Source organism: Pinus tabuliformis, chromosome 4_2, assembly GCF_031772625.1.
Source record: "Pinus tabuliformis cultivar Carrire ecotype Pingquan chromosome 4_2, CPIR1, whole genome shotgun sequence".
NCBI lineage: Eukaryota > Viridiplantae > Streptophyta > Pinopsida > Pinales > Pinaceae > Pinus > Pinus tabuliformis.
This window is the reverse complement of record NC_142304.1, coordinates 625,747,578-625,769,315: the sequence shown is the minus strand read 5'-3', so window position 1 is coordinate 625,769,315 and position 21,738 is coordinate 625,747,578. Positions and strand designations below refer to the sequence as shown.

Here is a 21,738-nt window from a genome sequence, read left to right as displayed (position 1 = left end):
AGGCAAAGTTTGTTGGCAAATAAACGGTATCTTGATTCCCGTCATCAAAGGCGAAATCTCCATTCAAAACGCTATGTTTATTAAAGGTTAATTTTTATTTAAATAACAAATGCAAATTGCCAAGTCAAAGCGCGCCAAATTAAACGAAAAATGCCTACTGCAGTAGAGAGTGTCCTGAAGGGATATCCTTTACAGCCTTTACACCCGCTTAATTCACTGGAAATTGCTTCACCGCCTCCTGTTGCTGCAGCATCACAGTCAATGGAAGCGGTTGCAGACAAGCTTCGGAATGTGAGGTCTCAGGGTCGATTCAAGTGCCATTTGTACAGAAAACCCTCCAGAGACATTAAGAATCTCAATATACATGCACTGAAAAATGAAAATGCGGCAGACATTCTAACGGGGTCTCAGGCCTATAATCTACATTGGAGGAGATGTTATCCCAAGGAATTCCAATTAATCAATGCACAACCAGTGAACAATTTCTTATCAACCGATTCCAGCAGTGACTCTAATGATTTAATTCGTCTGAAAACAGCGTTTGAGAGTGCGAAATCTGACTGTAATCCAATTGAGAATCGAGAGACCTGGACCCTATCTGAAGGGATAAGTGAATGTCGACTTCAAAATTTATTTCAGCAAAACGATAATAATTGGGTAGATAATAATATCATGAGAACATAATTGACATATGAGAGGAATTTGGGACTAGAGCTTACACTCGGGTCTTCAATGGCAGAAACAACACAGAGCCACAGAAAATAATTGGGCAGCAACTGTATGGATCGTCCCCCTCTTTATACATCATCTCTAGATCTTTCATTAAGCCAGTAGAAATCCTCGAACAAGTTTCATATGTGTTCTCTTGTATATATTATGAGCACCGGGATTGGACCAAGTTTCTTTGATTGCCAGAGAAAAGAGACGTTCAATAAGGGAACGAGCGAAGTCCAGAAATCGTTTTTCAATAATGCATTGGAGGGTTCATCATGCAGATGAGACAATGCCTGGAGAGGAGCAGGACGAAATTATTATGACTAGCAGTCAGTGCAGCCTGGTAAACATGACTTGTCCATTGACTGGGAAACCTGTCATTGAACTTGAAAATCCCATGCGCAGCACGGAGTGCAAGCATATATATGCAAAAAGGCGTGGTTGCAAATGCGCTGCTGCAGGGTGCCCGAAAATGCTTACAGCTGACAACTAATATGTGATCCTCTACTAAGGATAGAAATTGATGAATTACGTTTGAGAGGAAACCACTCTACTTAAGCCCAAATGGTAGCAGATTGCACTGAGATTGATGAGGATTGATGGCTTAATATTGAAGATTATAGAATCCTAGTGTACATTATTCACCAAGTCCATCCAAAACAAGAAATTTTATCAAGGCATAAAATCTTTCACTCCATATATTGTAGACCTTAGCATACTTTAATACAGGAAGTCATGATCTTGGTGCAACATACTGTGTCTTAAAACATATGGAATGGAATCATGATTTATGCGCAAGCGTACTCTGTCTCGACATATCGAAGATGAAATAAATGAAGTCATAATCTCGGTGCAAGTATTGATCATGAAAGGATCTCGATGCAATTGCCATAGATGTATTCTGTGATGCATTTGCAACAACTCAGATTGATGAATGATTTGGAATACGCCAATGTTTTTCAGGCTGGAGCTGAATTTGAAAAATCATGTATCTGTCACTGTGGAATTTTTTGGTTGGGTATAGTTTATTTGTCGTTGATATAGCAGTTTGGTCTGATCTAGCAGGCATTGGGCAAAGATAGGAAAGTCTCCATGAATCAAAGAAATTTCAGAATCTAGTCTGGCGGTATAATTCAATATTGTCAGAATATCCAGTACTGAGTGAAGTAATTCAAAAATATGTAGGCAGCAGAGGAATTGGCAATGTGGTTGAACATATTAAGCCTTTACTATGGTATCATAGCAAACCTGCTTGGTACTTGAAATTTTCTCGCAGGTTACTAAGGAAAAACCAAATGCTCGAAAAGATTCATGAATTCTTAAAGCCAGAAAACGAGGTTGGGAACCTAACTCGACAAGAGGCCGTGAGCATGGTGCCACCCCTTTTCTTGGATGTACAGTCGCACCACTATGTTCTTGATATGTGCAAATCAGTTATGCTCGCATTTCTACCCAAGGGAAGGTGAAAAGTCCTAAACCGAAAAGCTGAATTTAAACGTATATATCCACGGTGGCAAAGGAATATGGTTCGATGTTCTATTTCGGCTTCAGTTACAAATGAGGAGGGTCTATGCTCCAGATTCTGTCTTTTAAATTGGTCATCAACAAGCAAAATGTGATGCTGCTCCTCTTCAGAGTAGACCATTCCTATTCTCATGATTTTAGGTGAAACGACCCCTATTCTCAATCGATCTGTTTTCACATTCCTGAGTCTATTTATTGTATGAAAAATTATGTGTTAAGGGTTCGAAGTTCTGAGTTCTGGGAGAGGTGTGAAGGAAAACTTCACTGTACAGTTTTTGATAGGGATTTAATGAAAAGATACAGCTCTGACTCTTGAGATTCTCGTGGCGTGAATTTAGCATTTGTCTTTTCTTTTGTTTCATATGTAGCTTGTTATGTTTTACATTTCATTTCATAATCATTTCTAAATGAATACTTTTAAGTGAGAAGGGCAGAATCTAGTTTACTGCTCTGCCCTGGGAAGGTATTCATGTTCTGTGTTTTCTTCTGTTTGATAAGGATTCCTCTATTGCCCTTGTCAACCTCTCAGGAGTCTTTTCATTCCATATAATTTCAAAATTGAATGCTAAATTTTATTGTCTGTCTTGCCTCCTAAGATAATCTATGTCTCGGATTTAATCTCTCTGCTCATGCTGTCCTTGTCCCATACAGCCCAGCAACTTAGTCATTAAATCAAATATCCCTCATTCAATTTCATTTACTAGCCTAAAATCAGTTCCCATTTTAAGTCATCTCGCACCCTATTGCTCATTTTATCGAGATTGACTGTAGAGAGCCCTCTCCTGTCCTCGTAGGGCAAACTACGAGGCTGAGCTTGGTTTGATGTTGCCTCAAGTTTTTCCTTCTTCATCCTGAGGCAGATTTGAGCACTAACAACACCCAGGGTATGACAAAATAGATGCACCAATTCAGGGTGGGGCTCCCCACCATAATCATTATTCCATTTAGCCAGGTGATTGCACGGGTCATCTCATCCATTATAATTATCTGTCATCCATAATTTTGGCTACCCAAAACGTGTTCTCATCATCCTCCTATAGTTGCACCAATCACTAAAACTATCCTTGTGCGTACCACACCATCTTGCAGGCATAGCGCGTAGTACCCATTTCGAGGCTTGGAAACGATGTTTCTCTAGTACTCTTTCAAATGCATCCAAAAAGCAATCAACATCAGTTAGCCCATCATAATGAGGCAGATTCCTGACCTTGGATGACACACAACAAAGCGATTTGGTCATCATATTACAACGCAACGTCGAGACTTCATGCAGCTGGTTCTGCCAATGCTCCAATTCCTCATCTGAGTATGATGTGCAGGAGCTTTCACGATCCCATGCAATGTGTTCATTCGCTGTTGGATTCACCCAATCCTGGTCTCATGTCATTATCTTGTAAATTTGGTCTAGATCATCATCACTTTCTTAATCTCGGACTAGTTTTGTATAGCATGGTCCCTCCGTAGCATCGAGTGGCACCACTACGTAGAGCAAATTGTTTTCAAATATCATATTCTGCTTCTTTAGGTTGATTACCCCATTCATGTCAATGGCCCAATAGATTCCAAGGAGTGCAGGGTAGGTATTTCTATCATCCACAATCTCTATTACCTCAAAATCCACCAGCATGCTTGCACCCTCAATGTCAACTGTGACCGCTTGCAGCCTCCCCATTGTGATAATTTTCTATTGATTCACCATTCTTAATTTTATAGGAGACCACTGGAGCGAAGCTCTCCCCATTCTCTCATAAGTCTGTTTTGGAAAAACATTTACGTCGAACCCCATATCCAAGATAAATTGGTCAATCTCGTATTCCCCTACCTGTGTGGTGAGTCTCATCTCCCGTCCGGTCCTTAGCTTGTGCTTGCCAAGCTTCCTGACCATGCGTGGTTCACCTATAACTCCATCCTTACCAGTGCACATATTGATCATTTCCTACAGGCCCTTCACAGCCTTACTATCATGGAGCAGCTTCATGTAGGTCTCCAAGAACATGGTAAGCATGGATGGGTCCATTTCTTGAACTAGTTTCTCCTCACTCCCGGAGGTAAGGGCCTCAACGAATCTTTTCTTTACTTCCATAAATGTTTCTTTTGCACGCTCAAAATCAAACTCAATCTCCTTTTCTAGTGCTTTGCGGACCCATGCACCTTCTGCAGGCTACTTCCCTTTATCCTCCCCAGTCATGGTTCCACTCCGCAGCATAATTTTTAGCTTAGGGTCTTCCTTATGAGGCTTAGCCCTCATCATCTGGAGGTTTGGAATCGATTGTGGAGGTTCGGCACTATTTTCGTGAATCTTATCCAACATATTGGGCAATCCTTAGCAACATGACAATCGCGTCGAATTCAGACAGTGCCTCGCGTAGTGTCCTGGGCCTCCGCAATTATAACAAATTAGCTATCCTCAACCTCTCCCAAGCCCTCCTCCACATCTGCCTCAGCCGCGTCCCTAATATTCACCTCTCGTTCCCCCAACACCTTGGTCTGAAGGCCGCATTTACCTCTGCATTCTATATGCAGGTGTCCTATCCATCATCAACTCTTAACTTCGGCAATTGTGGTTGTCATGGCCTACTGATTGACAAAAATTGAAGAACAGTTGTTGTGGTGTTTGAACAAATTTCTGTAGAAAATGGAAATTATTAGTCATGTGTTTCCCTGCTACCTGATATATAGTACACCATAGCGCAGGACCTACACTTGGCCCTGCTGTGGCCTCCAATCATAGAGGCATTGGTCCTCCGGCTGCAACATAGTTCATGAACACTAGGCATTGATCCTTGTCATGCCCCTTACCCTTTCATTTCATGCATCAAACCTCTTCACGTGCCTCTTGCTAAGCACTTATGTCCTGCTTCAGACTTTGCATTTCGAGACAGAGGTTTTACAACTAAGCATGAATCTTCTAAAACCCTAGATTCAGATCTTACATAAACGTTTCATGCAGTCTCATTGCAATGTCTAAGGCTTCCGTCTGAGTTGTAACCTTATGTTGTGATAATGCAACCCTCAAGTGAGGCAAGAGTGAATCCATGAACAACTCGCGATGTTGCCCATCCATCAAATTCATATTAGCTTCATGGATTTTACACTTCAATCTTTGATCTAACTCCTAAGGGGTCTAACTTGGTTTCATTGTGATTTCTTTGAATCCCACAATCAACTACACTTCAGACTTAGGCCTACTGAATTCCTTATTCAACGTGGTCTGAATCTCTACTAGTGTAGCTGCCTAGTTGTCATTAGAGTACTTGATGTACCAGGTTAGTGTGTGATCCTGCAAAGCACTAACTAACATTGCCTTCTTCATGTGATCATCTACAATGCCCTGAGCTTCCCATACAGCCTTTATGATGAACCAAAATTGGTCCACGTACTCATTCCCTATGCCCTTAAAGACATGAAGTTTTATAAAGTTTTCCATATTGAATAGTGGAGGTGGCAGTGGTGTGGGTGATGGGGTGAGTGTTGAAGGAGAGGATGGAGGTGGTTTGGATGGATGTAATGAAGGTAGATGCGATGTAGGTATTCACGAGAACCCTCGTATTATCAACTAAATAACGCTAAGGGGAGGGATCTATAGTGTCCCTTTGTCGTCACTTAAAGGGATTCCGATCAGTGGGCTATACTCAGGACCTTTTCTTCCTCGATCCTTGAAAGGTTTCCACTTCACGTAGCTCCAAACATCAAGGTAATCACATAACTCATTGTTCACACAAGAGCATCGTAATCCAAGTATTAAGTGATTTTAAATACTTACCTCACAATCCTTTGAAGAAGAGGCGCTCTTCTTCGTTGTAACTAATAGAGGTATCAACTGCAAACTTGGTCAAAAGTCCTCCTATGATGCGGTTGAACCAATGGTTGACAACATGCATCATCTTATCTTTAGAAGATTCTAACCTCCTTACTAGCTCCAACATCCAAACAATCGGCTTGTCAAGCCTCCACCTTCCTTAACCATCTGCCAACTTCATGATCCACTCGTATAACTCAACCGTGAAGGAAGATAAGAAGATTTCATGTATTTCTATGTACAAATATCTGTCCAACCACTGTTCTTTTGCCAATCATGGGCTCTTGTTTTCTTGTGCCGTGAATTCATGGATCTTTCTATCCAACCAGGTTTCAATTTCTTTCTTCATTGGATTCCATTGATACGACATCACACATATCGTTATGTAGATCCCGGTCCCGACAATGGAACCATTTTTTGGCTTGATGGCCCTTGACCGAGGTTCAACATTAGCCAACCAAGCAAATCCCTACACTACTGGCCCTTTCAACATCAACCCATGGAGCTTGGACTGAAGTCTCACTTGAAGCAGTATGAAGGGATGCAGGAACCAAGTTTCCGTACCCTGAGATGGTTGTGATGTCCGTATATACTTCTTGATCCTGCCTTCGTGCAAATTGATAAGTCTTTAGGGCTTATCGGTGTTCCTTCTCTTCCATCCTTCAGTACCTCTGTGAAATTACTCGATTGATCTTCTCGCAGCCCTAACCTAAGGTCCAGGCACTTGCGCACCGGTGTGACTGCATTACTGTATAAGTTCCCAAGTTATCTTAAGTGGTTCCCTAATCTACCTTGCATTTACAGATACCTTCGCATAAACCTTTACTCTTGCTTGCGTTAAATTAACAGATATAATCAGATACATTTGCGCATCAAATAAGCATTATAATGTAAACCTAGATCGTAACATAATATAATTGGATACATGAAACAAATAAAAAATACACGGTGATTGCAGAATAATTATTTTTATTGATATCTGAAGTTCAGTACAGAATCTATCTGCCCTGCACACACAACTGCAGGGATCCGCACACCCAACTGCGGACTTCCACCCTAGGCTTGTACCTACGCTAAGACTCGAGAACAATTAGAACTTCTTACCCAAAACCCTTCTTTCCATTACTTCTTTTTTCATAGACTCTCCTAAGACTCCCTTTTTATACAATCCCATGGTCTGCGGACCATGGACAGATCTTTATAGCCAACATGACCCTTCAAAAAACGAGGACAAGCCTTTTTCCTCCTCATGCTTCGCGACCACAAAATATAAAGACTTTACATATTTATTACAAAATTTTGGCATTCTGCCCCAAACATGGGATTTTAGCCCCAAAAATGGCTCTTGGGGGAACCCATTCCCAACAGCTTGCAAGCACTTGGGCTCATCCCATGAGCTCGTGTTGAGTCTTTGCACCCTCCTCGGTTGACCGTTCACTGAATATCTTTTAGCATGTTGGTCACAATGTCATGCTTGTAGTCGTGTTCTCGCTATGTTCATGACTATCTTCATCTGCACAAGTTATATTTGCTATGTAAGCATCCATCGCACTAACACTCAAAGTTGTATGAAATGTCGTGAAAGTGTCATCACAGTCGTTTAATGATCTATCGCAAGTGTCACGCTTTTCGCTCACACCATCTGTTAGTCACACTAAGTGTGCGTTGTCTTGTTGAGTCGAGGTGCCTTGTCATCCAGCCATGTTGAGTCTATGTTTGCAAGGTCATGTATGAATAATTTCAATCGCTGACACACTTAGGCATTTTGCTGAAGCTCTGTCGACCAAACCACACTGCAATAGTGAGATGTTCACTAGGTTTCACTACGCAATATTAGCCCTCAGTGATCATTTGCTGCCGCCCATAACTGCATAGAGCTTGATGCTACCTCCTAGGTAGTCTCGACTATGCAATCCTCGAGTCGACCCCACTGACTATCACCCATAACAACGCAGACATTTCTCAACAATCCATCTCAATATGTGTTTCCCGCAAGCAAATCTATCAAGCCTCTAGCTGGTCAACTGGAGAGTTTGACTGGGTAGTGATGTCGGGCCTCACTCCTCCAAAACATTGTATGCAGAAGCTGCCAAGCATGCCCCCTTCTGCTAACTAAAGAAATTGTGTACACATGCTGGATAGACACCCACTTCCTATCACTGCACTATCCTCAATAATTGCACAGTTTTGTCATCCAGTCACCCTGTGAGCCGACCTGCTACTACGCCTGAAAAATGCATAGTGTTCATGGGTTGTATCCTAGCTTCCCAACATCCCTCTCAACCCAGAAACTATGTAGGGATGTCCTGCAGGCTAGCCTTCTAGCTCTGTGCAGTTTTGGCCAGAAGCCTCTCGGAGCTTGCTGCCAGCCTCCTCAGAGAATCTGTGTTGTTTTCACTATCAGTGTCCCCTTGCGCCTGCATTGTCTCCCTCGAAAAATTCACAAGTTTTCCCCATCCCAGTGTCTGAGTCAGACACTTGGATGGGCAGTGGCATCCCGTCCTAAAATGTGCTCTTCAACTTTCAGAGCCTTGTCCTCTCTCTTGGTCACCTGCACCTGCAAGTGAAAGATAACGCATGATGGTAGATAAGGGGAGTTTTGGATCTGATTTAGTCTCATCATGAGTGATTGCAAATCTAGGTACATGGATGAGACATGTCACGACGATGAACATGATGAACAAGGAGTGCAAGTTAGGAGACTTATTCACGAATGGATGAACACATGGAACATGTGAAGTACAAGCGAAGGAGAGACATGCATGTGAAACATGAAGTGAACACCAACACCATCAAAGACTCTGCACAGCATGTCATGTGGAGGTGAAGCTATGACACACCAAGAGCATATTCATCACTTAATAGAACTACAGCTCATTGTGGACACCATCAAGAACATGGACATACCAATGTTGTCGTGTCAAATCATGTTATGAGTCATCTTGGACATATCATTACTCTAGGCCATACTATTGTAAGCAATGTAACATAACATGGAAGTCCAAGGGACCCACATGTAAGGTTGAAGAATCATGTAAGTCAAACAGTGATTAGTAAAGTTGAACAATCACAAGGGTCAGTTTCACCCTTGGCTATATATACCCTGTTGGAAATAATACTGAGAGGGGGGGGGTGAATCAGTATTATCAGATCAGTAAAACCTTTCCAATTTCATACTCAGAAACATATACGCTACTTCAGTTAAGTGAACCAGCGTGTACACGCTACTGTGTCTAAAGCAACCACCGTATAACCAGAAATCTTATGATTCAGTTAGCTTATCTTCAGTAAATGCATTAGGACATTATTAACCATATTAATAGTAAACAGGTGCAGTATAACAGAACAGATCATCACACAAAAACCACACACATGAACACCATGATATAAGGTGGAAACCCAATGTGGGTGAAAACCACCTGCTGCAAGTCGTCTCTTTCTTTCTTTAATAAGAAACTTCAGTTTACAATCTTTTGTACTGGTGCAGCCTTATACCAGTACACAGGCTACAACCTGCAGAGGGCTACAACCCTCTCTCATTTTCCAGCTACTTCTGGAAGGGAGCTACAACCCCCTCAGCTCTTGTACTAGCTGATCCATTTACTAGTACGTAGGTGCTGACCCTACAGAAGGCTACAACCTACTTTCCTTCAGGGACCACGTTTCATCAATTTTCAGACTGGATCCATGAGTACAAAACAAACACTGCTTCAATACAATCATCAACTTATACTTGCATCATAATCACCCAATACTGAATCACTGAAACCCTGTCATCAAGAACACAAAACACAAACCAGAGCCCAGAACTTTGCAACAACCACCAGAATCAACAGCAACCTGAAATATCAAATCTTATTATGCATACGCTACTTCGCTATACCAAAACCGCGTGTATACACACTTTCTCCAAAGGCAACCCGCGTGCAGATCTAGAAATAATTACTTATACCTTCGCTGTCAGATCCGACCCTTGCCAAGCGTCTCGAACAGATAACCAGCAATACCAAATCTTCTCACTTCATCAGACACACATTGCTTGCCCATTTGCCTAATGATCTTCTCCTTATATAGCCTTAGGCCCTTCACAATACCACGGTCCAAAACCATAGTAACACAAAACCATCAACTTCAAAACTAGGGATCGACACGTCTGTCGAGACACCATGGTCAAAAACCATAGGCACAACTTCCAAGGACTAACCGCCACGGACCAAAGGTACGTTTTCACATGTACGCACTTTTACTGAAGCCAACTTGTGTGTATACGCTGATTTTCCTTAATGAACCTGCGTATATCTCTTTCTTGTCCTGCTGTACTAAGATCTGTCCTCTGATTAAGTTGCCATCACTTGTACCTGCTTCTGAGTGAGTTGCCATCAAGGACAACACTTGTATCATAATGCCAACAATCTCCCCCTTTGGACTTGATGGCAACCACCACACCAAGTCACTCTCCCCCTTTGACATCAAGGGCAAAGGGCGGACCAAGATATTCTCTTCTTTGGTATACCTTCTGCTGTCCATACTCCCCCTGAGTACATGCTGAAGTTTCTGATTTGGCTCCCCTTTGTATATGCCAAGTTGTATCAATCCATCCATGCTCCCCCTGAGCAGATGCAGGTTCTAAGACTAGCAATAACTATCATTTATCATATATGATCTGTACCATACACATAAGCCTGCAATACCATTCCTTTGATCAAACAACAAGATGTATCATTTAGTTTCATCAGCAACTTCTAACCATAATGCCAACAATGAATTATTTGAATTATATGCTCCCCCTGAGCGTGAGCCAACCATGACTGAACCATTTCCTGAGTCTGTTCTGCTGCCCTTTATGCTCCCCCTGAGCTTGAGCCAACCATGACTGAACCATTTCCTGGGTCTGTTCTGCTGCCCTTTCTACATATACGTGACTTTGCAGCCTGTAATTCGCGTATATACGTGACTTGTCTTCATTATATCAGCGTATGCAAGATAGAATACTGAAATTCATCACTTTCAGATTCCCCTGTGTCTGTTATGTCAGCTGACTGAGTTATGCCACACCTTTCTGTCTCTATCTTCTTCAATTCCTGGAACTGTGATGATGTATGGTCATCTTGTTTTGAATTTTGAAATCTGCTCCCACATTCCCTTGCTTTATGCCCATATTTGTTGCATGTATAACATCTTACATATTTCATGTTCCTTCTATCGCAATCAATTGCTTTGTGTCCATATGCATTGCAGGCAAAGCAATATCCTCTGAAATACCTGGGATGCGATGATCTTTTGTAATGGTCTTGAACCATTCTACTTCTACATCTGGCTGCAACATGTCCAAGATTATGACATACATAACATTCAACATTATTCAGTGGAGGAAATAATCGTCTATCACGTCCATAGTTAGGAGTAAAGGATCTTCCTTGAGGAATTTCTTTCCTTGGTTGTTCCTTGTTGAGCATTTTAGATTTCTCATTAGAGTTTCTTTCCTCACCTTGTGAACTAGATTCACCTTCAACATATTCATGAAAACCAAGACCAGTTTTGATAGCAGGAGACCTTTGACTATTAAGAATATCATCCAAGACTTTAGTACTATCTTGAAATCGTAAAAGCTTATCCTTTTCTTCTAGTTTACCTTTCAAGATATTTACCTCAACTTGATGTTGTTCTTCCTTTTCCAGATACTGATTCCTTAGGTCTTCTTCAACTTTTCTTCCTTCTTCCACTTGTCGCTTTAGTTTGATCACTTCATGTTCTTGATCTTCAAGAGCTTCTCTGTTCTGTTCTCTTGATTTTTTAAGATCTTCTTTTAGAGAGAGGATCTTTGATTCAAGTCTCTGAATTGTTATGCTCTACTCCTTTACTATATCCTGCAATTGCTCTCTTACCCTGGTTTCTGTCTCCAATTGTTCATTTAATTTGGTAACTTCTTCAGTTTCTGCATTCTCCTTTTCATGTGCCATGAGACTTCTAATATCTTCACTATTATTGGATGAAGCATTCTTCTTTTCATGTGCCATGAGACTTCTAATATCTTCACTATCATTGAATGAAATTTTAATATGGGTATAATAGCTTCTACCATCTTCTTCAGATATCTTTCCTTTGTTATGAGGGCATCTAGCAGCATAGTAACCAACTCTACCACATAGAAAACATTTGAAAGGTAGCTTACCTTTGAACCGTCCAGTTCCCCGTTCAAGATTCTTGACAAAATTTACCTCATATTCTTCCTCTGACGCTTCGAATGCGGCTTCTGATGGTACCTCTTGTCTTATTTCAAAAGCAGTTAAGATCCCGTGAAGCTGTGACATGGTGATTTTCTGCACATTCTCCTTTTCTTCTATGGCAAATACTTTAGAATCAAATTTAGCAGACAGAGATCTCAAAACCTTTTCAACTAAGACAACTTCCTCAAATTCTTCACTCAGATCCCTCATACAATTTACAATCTCATCCATACGCAGGAAATAATTAGCTATGCTTTCATTACTATGCATCTTAAGAGTTTCATACCGGATTCTGAGAGTTTGAAGCTTTGCTCTTTTTACCTGATCATCTCCTTCGTAGCTTGTAACGATCTTGTCCCATATTTCCTTAGCAGATTTGAAATGCATGATCTTCATAAATTCTGATTGTGTCAAACTACTCAATAGGACAGTAACAGCTTTGGCATTGAGCTCATATTGCTTTTTCTCTGCTGGATCTGTAGGAGTTGCTATTGGGAATTTGTATCCTCCTTCTACGATTCCCCAAACTTCTGCTCCAAGTGATTGTAGATATGCAGTGGTTCTTATCTTCCAGTGGGTAAAATTGTTCCCATCAAAGACTGGTGGCCTGATGTGTGCCTCTCTTTCTGGATTAGCCATTCTCATGGATCTTTTCCTTCAAGCGATCAAGCTTCCTCTGAAGGACCTGCTCTGATACCAATTGTTGGAAATAATACTGAGAGGGGGGGGTGAATTAGTATTATCAGATCAGTAAAACCTTTCCAATTTCATACTCAGAAACATATACACTACTTCAGTTAAGTGAACCAACATGTACACACTACTGTGTCTAAAGCAACCAGCGTATAACCAGAAATCTTATGATTCAGTTAGCTTATCTTCAGTAAATGCATCAGGACATTATTAACCATATTAATAGTAAACAGGTGCAGTATAACAGAACAGATCATCACACAAAAACCACACACATGAACACCATGATATAAGGTGGAAACCCAATGTGGGTGAAAACCACCTGTTGCAAGTCGTCTCTTTCTTTCTTTAATAAGAAACTTTAGTTTACAATCTTTTGTACTGGTGCAGCCTTATACTAGTACGCAGGCTACAACCTGCAGAGGGCTACAACCCTCTCTCATTTTCCAGCTACTTCTGGAAGGGATCTACAACCCCCTCAGCTCTTGTACTAGCCGATCCATTTACTAGTACGTAGGTGCTGACCCTACAGAAGGCTACAACCTACTTTCCTTCAGGGACCACGTTTCATCAATTTTCAGACTGGATCCATGAGTACAAAACAAACATTGCTTCAATACAATCATCAACTTATACTTGCATCATAATCACCCAATACTGAATCACTGAAACCCTGTCATCAAGAACACAGAACACAAACCAGAGCCCAGAACTCTGCAACAACCACCAGAATCAACAACAACCTGAAATATCAAATCTTATTATGCATACGCTACTTCGCTATACCAAAACCGCGTGTATACGCACTTTCTCCAAAGGCAACCCACGTGCAGATCTAGAAATAATTACTTATACCTTCACTGTCAGATCCGACCCTTGCCAAGCATCCCGAACAGATAACCAGCAATACCAGATTTTCTCACTTCATCAGACACACATTGCTTGCCCATTTGCCTAATGATCTTCTCCTTATATAGCCTTAGGCCCTTCACAATACCACGGTCCAAAACCATAGTAACACAAAACCATCAACTTCAAAACTAGGGATCGACACGTCTGTCGAGACACCATGGTCAAAAACCATAGGCACAACTTCCAAGGACTAACTGCCACGGACCAAAGGTACGTTTTCACATGTACGCGCTTTTACTGAAGCCAACCTGCGTGTATACGCTGATTTTCCTTAATGAACCTGCGTATATCTCTTTCTTGTCCTGCTGTACTAAGATCTGTCCTCTGATTAAGTTGCCATCACTTATACCTGCTTCTGAGTGAGTTGCCATCAAGGACAACACTTGTATCATAATGCGAACATACCCCTCATTTGTACATGAAAAAGACTTTTCACCTTGACTCCTCCCACATAGCCTTGAGAGTCTATAGTCTTTTCTTTGAGGAGTGAGCAGTGGCTCCAACACCCTACTATCGGCATTAGTGAAGTAATGGTGTACTGATGTGTCTTGGAACTTTCGCTTAATTCAAAAGCCTGATAATAGGCTAGCATGTTTTCACACATGTATTGTATTTGTTTGTAAGACTATTCTTTGGACACTTGTAATGCACATTTCTTTAACCCGTATTAAGATAGTTGAACTATTTTGGTTGTTTTAATACATATTATTATGAAAATGTGTTGTATAAGTTGTTAACGATGTCTCACCGATGTGGGATATCCCGCTAAACACTTGACACGACCATTCTCATAAACTTGTTATAATGATGGTCGCATTCATGTGGACTATTCCGCTGGGTGTTGTATTTGCTATCCATTCACTGTGTGCTTGTGACTGCCACATTTGTGTGGACTACTCCACCGGAAGTTGAGCATGTCTTGTTATGTTGTGTGTCTCTAGTAGAGTTGGGACTATTCCCTTTTGACTTGAGACTCACTTCCATCCTCTCCCTCTGTGGTGAAAGAACCTTGACACAAGTAACACTAAGCACTCAATAGGTATGAGAACCTCATTGTTCGAAGACAAAGAAGACCACTCTCACTTGATGACAAGTAAGAGCTAAGGCAAACCTTTAAGACAATGGTAACTAGGCCAGCAAGCCGGATGGGACTCCCACACCAAACGATGTGAGGTCTAGTTGGGACTTCATACTAGGGAGATCCCCTGAATGCTGGTGGGTCCATCATGTTAAAAAGTCTGACATTCATGGTTGGAATATGGCACAAGGATGAATGGATGAAGAGAGAATTGGCTCATCCATTCTCTAGTTGGATGGAACGTGGTATTCCCATCCTAGTTGGATTTTTCATTCATTAATAAGAGGTTCTTTCCTTGGTATCTTATGTGTAAATGTATTAGTATATATGTGGGTTCTATGGATGATGCATCCTTGATATTTCCATGTTATTATGCTGGTTGCAAGCATGTATTATGACAATGAGGATGTATGGATCTCCTTATGTTTTGATTTGTAAATGAATGGATAATTTATCTATGACTTGATAGATCATAAAGTGGCTAATGATATAAGGGAACAATTCTTTTTCGTGATTCCCAGATAAGTATGAGACCCATATGCACAGAGTCATTCTTTAAACCTGTAGATTACATATTTGTGATATGTTTAACAAAATCCTTGTCATAGCTAGTAGGGGTCTAGTCTAGACCTTGCCATTGCTTTTGTAAATGCATCATCATTTTGTTGTGTAAATTGATTTCCGAAAGTGTCATTGAGTTTTAGGTAGTGATGTCGGCTCTAGGCCTTAAAAAGTGGCACAAATTCCAGAGTTGCAAGCATAGGTCTAAGGAGAAAAATCCCTATATGCATGCATACCCATGTTTTGGGAGCATCTAAACCCTCTTGGATGCATGCATACCCATATCAAGGGAGTGTACGGGAGTTAAATGGTCTAAAAACTCAGTGGGACCCAACAATTGGTTACTTGAGAGGTTGGGATGGTTCTTGGGAGTCTTTTTACTGATGTGGAAGGTCTGTATCTAGTGCTTCCATCTATTCCACTTCCTTAAGGTGACTTAGGAGGTCGAATCATATCATAGTAACTTCTTGTCACATGTTTACCTTGGTTAGTCGATTATTTGATTAGATGTCGGAGGAGGGTGTTACACTTTGTGAGGTTCTTAATGAATTGTCTGTAATAACTTGTTAATCCTATGAATGATCTGACCTCATCCAAATTCCTTAGATCTATCCACTCCATGTTAGCTTCAATATTTTGCAGGTCCATTTCTATCCCTTTCTTGGAAACAACATGTCCTAAGTAATGAATCTGAGTTTGAAATAAATTACACTTTATTAGCTTGAAATACAATTGATGCTCTCTCAACAACTCATCACTGATGTCAGGTGCTCTCCATGCTACTCCTCATTCTTTGAATATACCAATATGTCGTAACAAATACTATCACAAACTTATCCAGGTAAGGGTGTAACACAATTTTCATCTAACACATGAATGTGACTGGATCATTCGTAAGACCAAAAGAAACCACCACAAACTCATAGTTCCCATACCTTGTACGAAATGTAGTCTTGTAGATGTCTTATTCTTTGATGGGCACCTGATGATATCTTGATCTTAGATCAATCTTCAAATGCATTGTAGGTCCATTCAACTAATCAAACAAGTCATTAATCCATGACAATGGGTACCTGTTCTTGATAGTCACCTTGTTCAACTACTTGTAGTCAATGCACAATATAAGAGTATCATCCTTCTTATTTACAAACGACATTGGTGCACCCCAAGGAGATACACTTAGCCTAATGTATCCCTTATCCAACATCTCCTCAAGTTGCAAGTTCAGTTCCACCAACTCCAAAATACGCACCATTTACATTGCCTTAGATGTTGGTGCTACTCCCGACACCAACTTGATAGAAGATTCCACCTCTCTATGAGGAGGAAACTATAGAATATCTATAGGAAACACACCCTAAAAATGATGCAAGATAGGATACCTCCTTAGGACTTCATCATCCTCACCCTCTTTCCTTTTTTCACTGGAAATATGAACTGCAAATAATACACGTCCCTTCCTGTGACTATGCTTTTCCTGCATAGATGTAACCATCCTCATTGATGTATGATTCTTCTTTCCATACAAGATTATCCTTTCCCCATAATCATCCAGACACTCAATGACCTTATCATAATAGTCTACCTTGGTCCTGTGAATGAAAAACCATTCTATGCCCAAAAGCATGCTATATGAACCCAAAGGAAGCCCATTTAGATGTGATGATGTAGGCATGCCACTAAGATCAAATGCACAAGATCTCACCCAATGATGAACTATTCTCTTGGTTATTTTATCCAATTTCACCAACGAAGATTTTTGATGCACTTATTTACTCAACCAACATTGATCCACCAAGTTAGAACTAATATAGCTATAATTAGATATAGGATCAATCAACATAGAAACATCTTAATCAAAATGCTTACCTTGCATCTCGACAATGGATTCCTGGTGATTTTCGTACCTATTACCCACAACTACATAAACCTAGGAAATAATCTAGCTTACATATTCAACTATTTGTTCCTCCTCAGTATTTTAAACCTGAGGCCTATCACCCTGATGTAATGTACAATCCCTCATATGATTCTCTACAAAAAAAATCCAACACCTCAAGGTTTCCTACCATCATATTTATTCTGCTTCTCTTCATGTTGATATCCATGTCCTCCCTTAGCTACATTGAACTTCCTATGAGGTCCCACATTTTCCTTGTCACCTTCATCTTGAGGTCTTCCTCACTTCTTAGGACATTTTCCTTTAGTCTTATCATTACCTTTCTAATCATGCTTAAACTCAGGCTTACACTTAGACTACTCATAAAAATGCTTCTACTTTCTAATAACCATGGCTCATCATACTCAATATGATCTTTAAATGCTAAAGGAAATCCACCAATGAACTTATGGACCTTTTTTTTCTCATCTTAAGATAGGGCACATACCTCAACAACTCTAGTAATTTGGTTGTGTAATATTCATCTATTATGGAACCCATTGTGAGCTCATAGAATTCCTTAGACTTCCCTTTATAATATCACTCAGGATAGTACTTCTTCCTGAATGCCTCTGACATGCTTAACATCTTCGCACTAGATATCTACTTTTCCATTGATACCGAAGCTAATTATATTGTCTTTCATGTTCTCCAAATAATTATGCAATATGAATGATTTCTTCATCCCATGTAGCCACACTTTTGCATATTTTGATTTATTCACTTCCCCATAAAAAATAGGACGCTTGGCTTTCTTGAACTCATCTAGAAAGTACCCCCTATTACTCCTATAAGTATGTTGGCAGTAATGATGATGGTGTCTCCCAGAATTAGGGCTATAATAAATTCCATGAGTACTAACCCTCCTCTCAGGTGTATCCAAATATTTGCCACCTCTGACTAAATCATCTATATCCGTAATGTGTCTTCCTTGATCCTTGTTACGATATGCCCCATTTGTCTTTTCCTCTTATCCCTGGCTGATCCCCAACTGTCCTTGATTTTGAAAATATAAAAGGCTCTAAAGAATCACTGCATTAACCTCGGCTTGCATTTCCTAAACCATTTCAAGGCTTTCCTATGCCTCAATCAACCTATTATTATCTACCTTACAACTTCTAATCTCTACACTTAGACTCCTCAGTGTACCTACTAGATAAGGAGAATACTCTTCTCCTTGCTGCTCAACTGAGTTTTCTCGTTCCATTGATTTCACATCAGGCCTGTATGGGGATTCATGTGAACTTTAGTCCACCATTCTACTCTTCATCTATGATATTCTATTTCTTGCAAACATACCACGTTAGATAAACCAAATAGAAGATATAATAAAAAATTGTACCTCAGTGTATCTCATGGGAGACTATGACATGTGCACAACTCAGTCTATATTAGCATGATATATATTATAATAGACACACATATAACCATCATGATGTATGCATGATAATAATATAAAACTGTAACAATAATTTCACACATGATAACCATAACCATCTGCATGTACCTCGAGGTCTAGTGTTGCAACCTCGCTTTGATACCACCTTGTAACCACTCTATCCCACATTTACCCTCTTTTACAATCTCTATAGATAAAACATGATATAGGAGTTACTATGACCTGAACCAACCCTCAAGTTCTAGTTATGGAAGTGGGGTCTACTAACTGGAAACATATGAGCTCTCCTCAGGGGCATCAGATCACCCAAGTGTTTAACAAGAACCACTGGTGATCAATCCTTGAGATGAAACTTTCCCTTCTCACACTTTACACCCCAACTAAAGGCTTGATAAATTATGCATGTGAGTGGAAGTCACCAACTGTAATCATCATCCTTCATGCATGCAGTTATAACTGAAATTCTGTAGTTTAGAGTGTGTGACTATGTGATTAGCGCGAGTTTTTAAGAGTTGGCTTATAGGCCAATGCCCATAAAAACCCACAACTTTCCATAACTCATTCTAGAATGAAAATAAGTATTTATAATGAATACTAAGGCTAGAACTTACTCAAAGACGCCAATAACATTTTAAACATTTCATTAAAATTTAGTAAACATAGTAGCTGTAGGTCATCAATGCATATCTGATCATGATCTTCTTAACTTCATCAGAGAATCATCAAGAAAGATCAATTCCCTCTCAATCTAGCTACAATAACACTTGTTAGCACATGCATACATTAACTATTCCATAACTAATAAAATCATGAACAAGATCCATAGTAAGGGCACATCATTGAACCATGACTATAACAATCATATAACTCTAATAAAATTCATGATAAACTGACCATAACATCAATATAATAACTAGTACATTTGCTCATTAATCATAATAAGAAAATATCACATATTAATCATATGCAAATGTTGACCAAGTTATGGACTTTCATGTACCACTCGACCATAGATTGGGCTAAACAAAATCTCTCTTTTAGTCAATCACGCCCATGCCATATTCCAAAATGAATGTGGGATCATATGGGTTAAACCAAAATAGAACTAATTAGGGCTTGAAAAGGCCAAACACCTCAACCCTTAACCATAGTGATTCACCTGAAGTAGTCTAGAAATCACAAATATCAAAACAAGATTGGATGCCTCCATCTTGCTTCACCAACTTCAGAGGATTTTCCTATCTCCACCCATCTATCAATAGTTCTAACAAAAATCCCATCTCCATCCTTGAACCTTGGAAATTTTCCTGAGATCACCTTAACTAAGATCCAAGCCTACAAGCCATCCAAAGCTTAATAAAAATAGAGAACCCACTACATCATGGGTATCCAGGAAATGACAAGTGAAGGCTCAAACCACTATTAATCTAGGAAAATCCCATGCCAATAACAACAAAATAACCAAAGAACCACATGCATGTACCATGCATCCAAATTTCAGCAAGGAAATCATACATGCAACCTGTTACCTGCAATGAACTCCATCTTTAGCTTTTGATCCAACCTTTTTTCCACTGCCCACAATTCCTTTGCTTGTCGTTTACTTGCTCCTCTTCAAGTCCAAGTGATTGCTGACATGCACCAAGAATGTTATAAGTTTGCAAGTGTATAAGGGAGCTAGAATGGACAAGAGAAAAGCCAAAAAATGTCAAAATCTATGAACATATTAAAAGTTTTGAACCTTTTCTTGGATACCTTTTTAACATTGGTGTCTAGTCTATTCCTTTCCTTTTTCCTTTTTCTTTAATTTTCCTCTAAGTTCTCTCTAATTTCCCTTGTATGCATATTTGTGTCACTTCATCTCCATTTTCTCCTATTTTATTTGATTTCTTATATCAAATGCCATTTATTGCCTCTTTTCCTTTGCCAATTCCTTTGACAATTTCCATAGACATTAATAAACTTTAGGTGATTCCTACTACAGTTTTTACCCACCATTCAACTTGGAATATGTGTCCCATGACCTTTGTTTTAGTTTATTTACATGAAAAGTCAACTAGGGGTTGTTATAGGTTTCTTCGACTTCCCACTAGCCTTGAGCTAGTGCCAACCCTCTTTTCAAAAAGTGCCTAAGCTTCTTGGTTTTATTCCTTGTAGACATGAGAGAAAGATATGTAAGTAAATTTCCTTGATTTGTGCACAATGTTTTACTATAGAGGAAGAAGTGTGTGGTTTTTCAAGTTTGATTTCCCATTCATCCATTTCACCACATTCATAGAATCTCCATATATATTCAGATTTGTGATATCAAGGTATTCAACCAATTGCACAAGAAGTTTCAAGGTGAATAACTCAACGAGATTATTTGTTGCTTCCCTAACATTGCAGGAAAATAAGCAAAAGTGTGAATGAGAGAGATAAATTATACCCGATACTCACCTTATGGAGGGGGTGAGTTGAGTAGTGATATCGAAAAATGCCCAAGGTCTATCTTTAGAGATTGAGAGTGATACATGGAAATGGTTGTCTTGACGTGTAAGCTTCCTAGGTATGGAGTCTTGCAATGCTAAAATATTGCATACCACATGAATATATGATTTTTCTTTGTCCTTGAAGACAACTCCATTTATTTCTAGTCATATGCCCTAATAGATGACTAGGGGGAGAACTTTTAATACATGTTTGGCTTTTTTTATCAAGCTAAGCCTTTAGATAGTCCACAATTGAGGGACCATCCCATTTGTAGTTGTGTCTAATACATTTATGAATTTATTTCCATACGCATTTGGAGAAAGGATAGTGAATAAAAATTTGTGACATTGATTCACTATCTGAAAAATAGAGTGAAAATATACTAGGACCATAGAAGGGTCACTTTTGGTGGAAATCTTA

At 39.8% G+C, this 21,738-nt stretch overlaps 1 pseudogene; it reads left to right on the top strand.

Annotated features, from left to right (window-relative positions):
* The first annotated feature begins 150 nt into the window (after positions 1–150).
* The window catches only part of LOC149170899 (iron-sulfur cluster assembly SufBD family protein ycf24 pseudogene), a 63,965-nt pseudogene continuing 42,377 nt past the window's right edge, over positions 151–21,738 (top strand).